The sequence below is a fragment of the Pongo abelii genome, chromosome 7 (genome assembly GCF_028885655.2).
Source record: "Pongo abelii isolate AG06213 chromosome 7, NHGRI_mPonAbe1-v2.0_pri, whole genome shotgun sequence".
Lineage (NCBI taxonomy): Eukaryota > Metazoa > Chordata > Mammalia > Primates > Hominidae > Pongo > Pongo abelii.
In genome coordinates, this window is record NC_071992.2 from 84,225,259 (window position 1) to 84,237,455 (window position 12,197).

A 12,197-nucleotide genomic window follows, 5' to 3' on the forward strand; every position below is an offset into this window, starting at 1 on the left:
CCCAGGTTCTCTCTTGAAAAATTATAAAAACTCCAGATATACTACAACAAACAAGTATAGAAAGACCTTGAAAAGTAAAAAGACAATAGACTGCCTAGGGACCTCAGGACTTGAGGAGCAACACAGGGGTGAGTGACCTCAGTTTTCGTAATTGCCTCCTATATATCCTAGACGGAACACTGAAGAAGGCTTCAACTGCAAACTGCCAACAGACACTCAAAACAACACACAAGATTTCTAGAGTGTTCTGTTCCCTCTCGCCAAGGTGTAAGGAAAAGGTGACCTATCAACAGAAAACATTTTTGGCCCAACTGCATCCAATCATTAACAGAAAATCCTTCTTCAATCCCCATGGTTTCAGTGGGAATGAGCAAGGAAGTAACCTTCCACTTTACCCCTCCACCCTGTGAAAACAAGCAGTGATGCACCCTTTCCTCCACTGGGTGATACCACTCTTTCTATGCAGGGACCTGAACCTCTGCCCCCACTCAACATGAAGACTGGAAAATGTGTTGCAAGTCAGGACTAGTTAACGTTCCTGGCGTCAGCAGACTCAGGAGGGAGCGGAACACCTGTGCGTATCCAGCAGCAACAAGACTGAATGAAGAGGTACAGTACCATACTACTCCATTTTCCCCCACCATGGTGTCAGCAGGGCATGGTGGGAAGCTGAGCCTTCATCTCCATCAGGTATCAATGAGGCAGAACGAAGTGGTGGGAGGCAGGATCAGTTAGCACTCCACTTACGACTGGTGTGATCAGAAACTAGTGGTGAGCTAAATTTCTAACCCGCTTCTGCAGCAAAAAAGGGGTAAAGCTACGTATAAATATCTGTCTGACTCTCACATTCACACTACACATCAACAGGGCAATTGCTTCAAAAAAAAAAAAAGGATAAATTGAATCCTTAGTTTCATAATCTAATACCCAAATTGTCCATCATACGGTAAGAAACTCACAGGAAAATTCCAACTTGAGTGAGAAAAGACAACAGACACCAGCACCCAAGTGAATCAGATGTTGGAAATAAGTGACAAGGATTTTAAAGCAGTAATTACAAAAATATTTCATGTAGCAACGACAAATTCCCCTGACACAAATTTAAGAAACAAAACATCTGAGTGGAGAAACAACAGTTATACAAAAAGAACCAAATGGAAATTATAGAACTAAAAAATATAACAATAATACAACCTGATGATTGGGCTTAATCACAGAATGGAGATGACGGATCGAATCAATGAATTTGAAAACAGATCTATGGAATTTTTCCACTCTTAACTATAGAGAGAAAATAGACTGAGAAAAAATTAACAGAGTATCAAGAACCTGTGAAACAATACCAAAAGATCTAGCATGCTTATTATCAAAGGCCCAGAAGGAGATTTAAAAAAAGAACATTATTGAAAATGTATTCCATGAAATGATGACTGAAAAGTTCTCAAATTTGCAGATTAGAGTTTTGCAGTCCTTGGGTTTTCAGAAATTAAGTATAGTCTACTTACTAAGGGCTTTGAAGGCTCTTGGTCTTGTTTAACCTAAATTTCTAGAAGATAAGCAGGGTAAGTGGGGAGATTGGTAGGAGGAAGATGGCGAGGGTGATGAGTGGGGGGAGAAGTAGTATGGGCTTTGTGTTTTCAAACTGTCACTTTATTTTTATGTTATTGGATATGGGGAATAATGTGACTGAAGTAGAATAGATTAGGCATATATAAAAGTATAGGATGAGTAGGGTTATAATATCTATAATAGTGGGAATGACAAGGTTGTTATTTTTTGTAAATTCTTGAATGATAATTCATTTAGGTAGAAAACTGGTTAATGCGGGTAGGCACTTCAGGATTTACACTTCAGGAAATTTAGCAAACTTCAAATAGGATAAAGTTAGACAAATATGCCAAGATACATCACAATTAAATTTTCAAAATGTAAAAACAAAGAAAAACCTTGAAAGCACCCAGAGAGAAGCAACACGTTACCTATTACAGAACAAAAGACAACAGATTTCTCATCTAAAACCGTGGAGGCCAAAAGGAAGTGGTACAACATCTTTCAAGTACAAAAAGAGAAACACTGTCAGCTAAGACTTCTACATCAGGAGAAAATATCCTTCAGGAATGAGGAAAAATCAAAATATTTTAAGAAGAAAAACCAAGGTAATGTATTTCTAATACGCCTACCCTAAAATAGCTAATGTAAGTTCTTTGAACAGGCAATAATGGCTATTGTGGACCATTGCTTCTTTTTGCCCCGTAGAAAGATTCATTGGAAGAATAATATACATACATTTTGTATTGAACAATGATGTTATTTGCAAATCCTGGCTAAGATTCTTTTTGGGATCAATGCTGAACATTTCAAAGGATGATACAACAAGCTGGAAAGTATGAGCTGTGGGTCTAGTCCTGGTTTCCCACTGCTGGTCTGTGACAGAAATGTGGTCCTACTGTGGAGCCTCAGCATAAATGCTCACAGAAGGAGATCCAAAGACAGATGACAGAGCTTCTCAGTATTTGACTCTATCCTTGAGTTGATATGGCACCAGGTAGAAATCTTCTCTAATTTCCCCCAACAAGAGAAGGAATATTACTTAGAAATATATCTTGGAGTATTCTTCTAGACAGAATGTCAGTGATCTGAGATCTTCTGAAGCTCAGTCCAGGACTATTCTCCTGGCAAGAAAAGGAGAGTTTGATCCATCAATTTTGTTCAAAAAGTTCAGGAGTGAGGGTGGAGGAATAGTAGTTTGGGGTGTGGAGGTGTGATTTAAGGGGAAAAAATAACTTTTCCATTATTCTTCTGTCTGAATATTCAAAGTCTGGAACACATCAAAAGCAGTTAAAAATAAAATGGATTGTTACACTTATCTGTCATCCCAATGCAGTTTCCATATTATTTAAAATAGCAAGTTATCTTTGGGTGACATTAGCCTTAGTGATGTGAATTGCAGTTTTCTTTATGATGTCAGGGCTTAACTATTTAGTAAGCAGGAGGAAAACTATCTAACAGAATGCACCTTAATAGGAAGAAAATCAGTTGAACTGAATAAACTAACGTTTACATTCCCTCCGTCTCTATTTTTCATCTAATATTACCCCCATGCTATTAGAGCCTCAGCCAAAAATTGGGTTTTATTCTTTCTGGCCCCATGATTTCCTTTCAGTAAGAAATGTTCAGACTAAGACACATTAATAAGTGCAAATAAATTTAGCTAGCATTTGCTTGGCTGATTCTCAAAGAGGATCAAGAAAGGAAATGGAGAACACCAATGATAAACTATTCAACGGAGCATTTTGAAATTGGCAATGTTGCAAGAATAGTATTTTATGGTGGTTCAGATACATAATATGTTTTATAGAATGTTCAGAAAAAAATAAAATGATCAAACCACACCCTTTTAGGTATAGATGGAATGGCAAGGGATTTATTTGATACATAGTAAATATTTGAAAATGATTTCAATTTATTTCAAGAAGAGTGCAGATAAGATTTGTTGAGGAAAAGATCTTTAGAAGGCACATTAAAATATTTGGAGTTAGATTAGATTTCATTTGTGATGTAAGAAAAAAATACATAATACCTTTTTCATATTTAAAGGAGTTATTTAATATCAGTAGGTCGACTGCTGCTCTAGTGTCTCACAATTGTCAAACTTGTATTATGCATGGGGATTGCAAGTGCTTTATTAAATGACTTGTTAATATTATCCTCCCTCAAAAAGGATTTGTGGTAAGAAATGACTGCCACTACAAGTGAACTAGAAGACACCAGTCCTGAAATTCTGCTACTCATTAGTACGACGAGGCTTGCATTAGAGTAAGCACACTAAGAAAAAGTAACAAATTCCAATTTCGTATTTCTCATCCATGTGGAAAAAATAAAATATAAGCCTGAATTTCAAATGTGTTTGGTGGAGGGATGTTTTAGAATGACCAGTATTTTTATTTGTTTTGATTTTTATTAGATATTGCTTTTCCACTTTGTTTTGTTCTGTTTAAATTCCTTAGGTCTTCTGCCAATCACAATACTAGAGTCCTAAATAAGCTAACTGACATGATTTCCAGGTTGCCCAAACAGGGAAATAGTGAGATGCTTAAATAATTTGATTAGTGTAGTTTATTTTCCATATCAAGTAACTTAGGTCAAATTAAGGAAATTTCACAAGCATGAACTACTAGAATTTTAGAGGAAGTGAATGCAGTGAACCACCAAATCTCAAGGGTCTGTTTTAACCTCAGAAGTAATTCTATCTTGATGATTAGTCAGTGACATAGTTAAGAATTCAAAAGAAAATAGCCTATTTTGCCAAGAGTGAATTTAGATGTTTAAATTCAAATAAACAGAAATAGCAAATGATCCAAAGACAGTAGCCTTCAAGAGCTTCTTTGGAATTCACAAAAATATTTCCTTTAAACAGTGCTGTATTTAGACCAGCCATTTCACCTTGGAATTTGAGTTAATCAAGAAATGATGAGTTTAACGGTTCTCCTGGTTTATCTGAGTCCTTTGGATTTTATGAACTAGAAGAAACAATGTGATGTGGTACTGGACCCAAAGATTTACTCTTTTCTCTGTTTAATGTGACTCAGCCTGTTTTCAGGAAGAGTGATCTTGGATATGGAAAGCCTGTCTTCAGGTCAGGTATTGTGAGCTACTCGCTTCATGACTTTACAAGTCTTTTAACATATTGTATTTTCTTTTTATAACATTAAAGTGAACTAAATTATTACCATCCCAGTTATACACATTGGTCAAACATGGCCCAGCAGTGCTATCTGGTCATTTTTCACACTTGCAAATGAAAAACTCATTGTTAATAGATCAATATCATGACCAAATCAATGGCTTTGACATCTTAGAAGAAAATTACAGGCTATGGAGTGGGTTGCCCTTGGGGTTGAATAATGTACTCTATGGAATTACTAATTGTGTGGGGAATATTTGCTGAATGAAGTAATGAATGAACAATTCTTGTCCACAGAAGTAAATCCAACTATAGATGCCAGAGTTGCAAGGAAAGCTACTCACCTGGAGGTCAATGTCTTTTTTACACAAAATGCCAATTAGAAGTGAACTTGTGTTTCCAATATTAGAGAACTTTATATAAGTTATGGCATTTTCTTCTTAAGATCCTATTAACATAGATATTAGAGATAATAGACTTAGTTTATTTCTTACTCATGCTTACTTTTTTAATATTGCAAACAGGAAAAAGTGAATGAGGTATTACAAGGGATCAACTATTCATTAGAATGGGTTTTGATAACATCGATTGTATGTTCAAGTGGATTCTTAAAGGTCATACAAGAGGTTTCTTATTTCTTATTTCTCTTAAAACAACCTTTTTTTCATAGAAAATTGTTAGCTTTAAATACTAGCCATACACCAGTCAACACTTGTGTGCAAAGAATCCAAAATGAATGTAATTATGCTCTGATTTTATCATTCTTACTAATGGAATACTAAGGAAATCTGTTAAGTAGGAAGATTTAGTAAAAGATTTCACAGTATGAGAGCTACAGTAAAGCTGACTTTTTAAATGTGAAGAAACTATTCCAGTAGATGACTAAAAATAAGCAGAAAAGTCTTAGTACACTCTATTCTGCCAGCTCTGCAAAATAGCATACTATTCTGGCTTGGAGTCTAAAAAAAAACTGGGTTATTCTTAAAGAACATAAACTTTGGAAAAGTTGAAATTCAATATAATTTAGTTCAAAATGCTTAAATACATACTATATTTATATTTATGTACATCTAGTTTCAAAGTTTGGTCCTATTACTTATTATCTGTGACAGCAATCAGTTTGGCAAAGCATTGAGAACATTTTTGCTAATAACTTACTTTTTTCCTCTCTCTGTATCACAAGATTTCATTATGTTACAAACCAGGTTAAGTTCAGAGTACGTGGTGTAGAAATCAATTATTTGATACCCTTTAGTGAGCAATATTTTGAGCAGCCCATATTCCCTATTATATAGCCTTAGTATCTGAGATTATGGTAGTTAGCATCCTGGAAACATCACCATGCCCTGTGAACAGAAACCCTTGACTGCAAAGAATCCCTGCTTCCTATCTCTTGTGACTCGGCTTTTTACTTTTCCATGTGCCTCTGTTCCGTGAGCTCTTTCTTTACCAATCTCCATTTGAAACCGTCTGTACCACCATGGTTGTCCTCTACTGGTATGTTGAACTGACTAGCCATCTTGGTTGAGAACTGAACAAATTTTTTTCAACTAGGTTAGAATATTTTTTTCCAAATTTAATTTTAAGTTTAGGGGGTACATGTGCAGGTTTGTTGCATGGGTGAATTGTGTGTCACACTGGTTTGATGTATAGATTATTTTGTAGCCCAGGTAATGAGCATAGTACTGAATAGGTAATTTCTCAATCCTTACTCTCCTCCCACCCTCCACCCTTAAGTAGGCCCTGGTGTCTATTGTTCCTTTCTTTGTGTCCATGTGTACTCAATGTTTAGCTCCCACTTATAAGTGAGAACACGTGGTATTTGGCTTTCTGTTCCTGGGTTAATTCACGTAGGATAATGGCCTCCAGCTCCATTCATGTTGTTTCAAAGGACATGATTTCATTCTTTTTTATGGCTGCATAGTATTCCATGGTGTATATGTACCACATTTTCTTTATGCAGTCCACCATTGATTGGCATCTAGGTCGATTCCATGTCTTTGCTATTGTGAATAGTGCTACAAATAACATACATGTGCATGCATTTTTATGGTAGAATGATTTATAACCCTTTGGGTATATACCCAGTAATGGAATTGCTAGGTCGAATGGTAGTTCCGTTTTAAGTTCCTTGAGAAATCTCCAAACTGCTTTTCATAGTGGCTGAACTAATTTACATTCCAAGGAGCAGCATAAGAGCATTTCCTTTTCTCTGCAACCTCACTAGGATCTGCTATTTTTTGACTTTTTATTAGCCATTCTGATGGGTGTAAGATGGTATCTCATTGTGGTTTTTGCATTTCTCTAATTATTAGTGAAGTTGAGCTTTTTTTTCTTTTGAGACAGGTCTCACATTGTCACCAGGCTGGAGTGCAGTGGCACAAACTCGGCTCACTGCAACCTCTGCCTCCCGGGTTCAAGTGATTCTCCTGCCTTAGCCTCCCAAGTAGCTGGCACTACAGGCACGCACCACCATGTCCAGCTAATTTTCGCATTTTTAGTAAAGATGGGCTTTCACCATGTTGGCCAGGATTGTCTCAAACTCTTGACCTCGTGATCCACATGCCTTGGCCTCCCAAAGTTCTGGGATTACAGGTGTGAGCCACCTTGCCCAATTGCATTTTTTCATATGCTTCTTGGCTGCATGTATGTCTCCTTTTCAGAAGTGTCTGTTCATATTCTTTGCCCATTTTTTAATGAATTGTTTGTTTTTTGCATGTTAATTTAAGTTCTTCATAGATTCTGGAAATTGAACCTTTGTTATATGCACAGTTTGCAAATATTTTCTCCCATTCTGTAAGCTGTATGTTTACTCTGTTGATAGTTTCTTTTGCTACATAGAAACTCTTTAGTTTAATTAGATCCCATTGTCAACTTTTGTTTTTGTTGCAATTGTTTTTGGAGTCTTTGTCATGAAATGTTTGCCAATTCCAATACCCCAAATGGTATTTCCTAGCTTATCTTCCAGGATTTCTATAATTTTAGGTTTTACATTTAAGTCTTTAATCAACCTTTAAGTTGATTTTTGTATATGGTGAAAGGAAGGAGTCATTTCAATATTCTGTCTATGGCTAGCCAGTTATCCCAGCACCATTTATTAAATGGGGAGTCCTTTCTTCATTGCTTGTTATTGTTGACTTTGTTGTAGATCAGATGATTAAAAGTGTATGGCATTATTTCTGAGTTCTTGCGCCTGTTTAATTGGTCTACATGTCTGTTTTTGTACCAGTACCATCCGATTTTGGTTACTGTAGCCTTGTAGTACAGTTTGAAGTTGGGTAGTGTGATGCCTCCAGCATTGTTCTTTTTGCTTAGAATTGCTTTAGCTGTTTGAGCTCTTTTTTGCTTCCATATGAATTTCAGACTAGTTTTTTCTAATTTTATGAAAAATGCCATTGGTAGTTTGATAGGAATAGCATTGAACCTGTAAATTGCTTTGGGCAGTGTGGCCATTTTAACAATATTGATTCTTCCTATCTATAAGCACAGAATTTTTTTTCATTTGTTTGTGTCATCTCTGATTACTTTGAGCAGTGTTTTATAATTCTCATTGTAGAGATCTTTCACCTCTCTGGTTAGCTGTATTCCTAGGTATTTTATTCTTTTTGTGGCTATTACTAATAGGATTGTGTTCTTTATTTGACTTTTAGCTTGGGCATTATTGGTGTAGAGATATGCTACTGATTTTTGTACACTGATTTTGTATCCTGAAACTTTATTGAAGTTGCTTATCAGTCTAAGAGCCTTTGGGTAGAGGCTACGGGGATTTCGAGGCATAGAATCTTATCATCTGCAAAGAGAGATAGTTTGACTTCCTTCCTATTTGGATGCCTTTTATTTCTTTCTCTTGCCTGGTTACTCTGGATAGGACTTCCAGTATTATGTTGAATAGGAGTGGTGAGACTGGGCATCCTTGTCTTGTTCTGATTTTCAAGGGGAATTCTTCTAGCTTTTGCCTGTTCAGTGTGATGTTGACTGTGGGTTTGTCATAGATAGCTCTTGTTATTTTGAGGTATGCTCCTTTGGTGCCTAGTTTGCTGAAGGTTTTTAACATGAAGGGTTGTTGAATTTTATTGAAAGCATATTCTGTGTCTATTGAGATGATCATATGGTTTTTGGTTTTAATTTTGTTTATGTGATGAATCACATTTATGAATTTGCATATGCTGAACCACAGGTTGGAATTATTGAGAGGTTCTTTACAAGCAAATAAAGGAAAAATATGACACCTCTCCTTGTATTTACCATCATCTCTATCTCTCTAGTATGTGCTGCTTCTTTTTGTATAAGCAAATTTTGCCCCTGATTTCAAAAGTGTGCGTGTAACCAAGGGTGGAACAACCGTCTCTGACTGATTCAGGAGTAGACACAGACCTCAAGCTAGACTGCACAAATGCTTCCTAGAATTTTATATCTAGAGCTTGTGAGAAAGAACGTCTTTCATCTCTGGGGACAGAAATATTAGAGTATAAGGGCAACATTGCCTTATGATCATGATCTCCTTCTGGTGGGTACAAAAAGGGAAAAAAAATAGAATAGGAAACCAAATAGAAAACGCAGAAAGAGAGAGAGAACTCTGATTTGGTTTAAGGCCCAAGCATAGCTCTTCCACCATCCTTTTGTGAGACAATATATTTCTCCTTTTAACTTAACCTTGTTTGAGACAGTTTCTGTTACTTGCAACCAAAAGTACTGACCAATAACTACATACTCCCCAAATAGAAAACCTTTGAAATAGAAAAGACTACAAAGCAAATGTCTTTATGTGAGAATAACAAAAGTATGCCTATGTGCTCACTTGAAAATTGTATTTACCAGGTTTATAAGTTTTGTTTTGTTTTAATCTCTCTAATTCACTTAGACTTGGATATTTAACCGGACCACTCAGTGTTTAATTGATGATAACTTAGGTTGCTACTTTTTGTAAGCATATGGAGAGATTCTTAGTAGATTGCAGATCTTTTTATTCATTTATTTTTTCAACAAATATTGAAACTTATTCAATAAGCAATGATTGACAGACTTGCTGTGTCATGATCAATGTCCTATGCATTACAGTTGCAGATAAGAACAGCCCATTCTCAGAGCTCACTGTAGTAAGGGAAGGACACCTGGGGAGGATTACAGGAACTCTGAGGAGAATATAGCTAGTATTCTGGAAGGGGTGGAGAAGTCTGGGAAGACTTTATATAGGCAATAACCTTTGAGATGTGTCTTAAAGAATGAGTGGAAAGTTTCTTGCAGCACCTTTCCCCGCTTGTCAATTTCATACCTTTCTCATATCTGACTTTGAAAGTAAAGATACTTAGAACATTAAATGAAAACCCTACTGGCAATAATTGGTGTTAATAAAATTTTGACTTAAAACACAAGAATAGGTGAAAAAGACTGTAATGCTGTAAAACAGATTTTATAATACAAAAATTGGCATCAGATAAAACAATATGAAAAGCAAGATGAACAGAAAAAAGGCCTGTTTTGTATTTCTGGGTAGAATTTAAACTTTTTTTGTTCCAGAACCACCTTTTTAAACATTATTAATAGTTCTTAGAGTTTTGCGTAGGTCCAGGAACATTGCCAGGATTTCAGAGGATGAAACTATGAATCCCTTTACTATAGATTTTTAAAATCACTTCAGTTCTGAAATTAACTTTCCATACACTGTTTGAATTACTGATTAGTAATTGATATTATTTGATCAAGGAAAGCCAAGTTTTTCAGATGATGGTATTGTTTTCAAGTGCTAGCTTTTCCCAAGGAAATAATCATTCTCATATCATCAAAACTGAACTAGTAATAAAAAACAATCTCTAATCGTTGGGAGTTTTAGAATCTGTATTTTGATTGTTTCTCAGCCTCTCTCCACATGGGGAGGGTTTCCAGTTAAAAACCCGAAGACCTGCTAGACCAATTCTAGAAGAGCTACAACACTTTGTTTCTTTTAAATTCCGAAAAGTACATATACATTCAAGTGAATATTATTACCTTCAATTTCTTTTATTGGATTCCACTTTCTATAGAACAGAATTTAAATAATTTCATTTGAGCAGGTGTAATATTTCTTAGGGCTGTATCTTGATGAAATGAAGTCCAGATTTTAAAGTGACTTTGGGGATGAGGGTGGGCATGGGCACAGTGGCTCATGCCTGTAATCTCAGCATTTTGGGAAGCCAAGGTGGCCGGATCGCTTTAGCCCAGGAATTGAAGACCAGCTTGGACAATGTGGTGAAAACTCATCTCTAATAAAAATGCAAAAATTAACCTTGCCTTGTGGTGCGCCCCTGTGGTCCCGCTACTCAGCGGGCTAAGGGGAAAGGATTGCTTGAGCCCATGAGGTCAAGGCAGCCTCACAGAGACTGAGCTCACAGGGATCATGTGAGCCATGATCACATCACTTTACTCCAGCCTGGGCAGCAGAGTGAGACCCGTCTTAAAAAAATAAATACATAAAAATAAAACGACTTGGGTCTCTGCTAATTATTAACATTGTTCATATATTCATGTTTTCTTCATTGTCAAAGATAGGATAATTACTGTGCCTTGTTGCATGGGTTTCTGGATAAACTCTGTAAGAATAAATTATGTTATGACATCATTTGGATTAAGAATGGGAAGAAAGTAGTAGAATGGAACTGGATACTATTCAGACACACCAAAGAGGTGGAAGGTACACTGCAGAGGAGTGACAAAAAAGCAATACTGGTAAGCAAAATAAGTAACAGAATAATAGCAGCACACATTTGTACTTATATACAAATGCACAAGGAAAATCTAAGCCCTAGAAGTCATTGTATTTCTATGAACAAAGGTAGCAAAAGAAGTCCTGAATTTATGACCAGCTACTCTTAAAATAGAAACACTCACTTTCCAATATCACCCCCAATTTATTTTGTGACACAAACCTGTATTTTAGTAAAGCATTCTGCATGGTACTGATTTTGTCTGAATACATTGTGACCATCTTTTTACGTACTACAAATCACACAAACACACCAAAAGAATTTGCATTAGTGTGCTAGATTCTGTTCATACCCATTTCCCACCCAGTCTCATATGATCTCTCTTTTCTACACTACCTGCTTATTTTCTGGAACGCCCAGTTCACTGTTAAAGGGTTATGTAAGGTCAGCAGTTCTTCCAGCAAGTGGTTAAGGCCAGCATGACCTTGCGCTGTTTCTTCCATCATAGAATTACATGGCATATTTGGCAGACTGCTAAACTAAATAATGTGACATATACATATTTTTCTAATTGTCAACTGTCTGTAGACAAATTACTGAAATTTTGATGTATTGGGTAATCTTCCATCAAGATTAAACTGAAACACTCTCAATAAAGTATTATAGCCAACTGTGGCTTCTGGAAAATCAACCAATATTTGCCTTTGCTTGACAACTAATAAGCCCATAATTTTTTAAAGATGAATAAGGCCCAATAACTTCTTATTTTTCAGGGTAAAAATAGCTTCAAATACTTTAACATATATTATACCTGCTATAGTTTGTAATACAAA

The 12,197-nt window shown here is 36.0% G+C and overlaps 1 long non-coding RNA gene and 1 other non-coding gene across 2 annotated transcripts in view; one reads left to right on the forward strand and one right to left on the reverse strand.

Annotated features, from left to right (window-relative positions):
- The first annotated feature begins 239 nt into the window (after positions 1 to 239).
- LOC134761943 (uncharacterized) overlaps positions 240 to 12,197 on the forward strand; it is a 69,163-nt gene continuing 57,205 nt past the window's right edge. The window contains exon 1 of the long non-coding RNA XR_010141175.1: positions 240 to 609. This is a non-coding gene — a long non-coding RNA (uncharacterized LOC134761943). The remainder of the gene's footprint in view (positions 610 to 12,197) is intronic.
- Positions 10,556 to 10,617, reverse strand: LOC112134782 (U7 small nuclear RNA). Its single transcript, XR_002916134.2, has one exon. It is a non-coding gene; the product is annotated as a U7 small nuclear RNA (small nuclear RNA).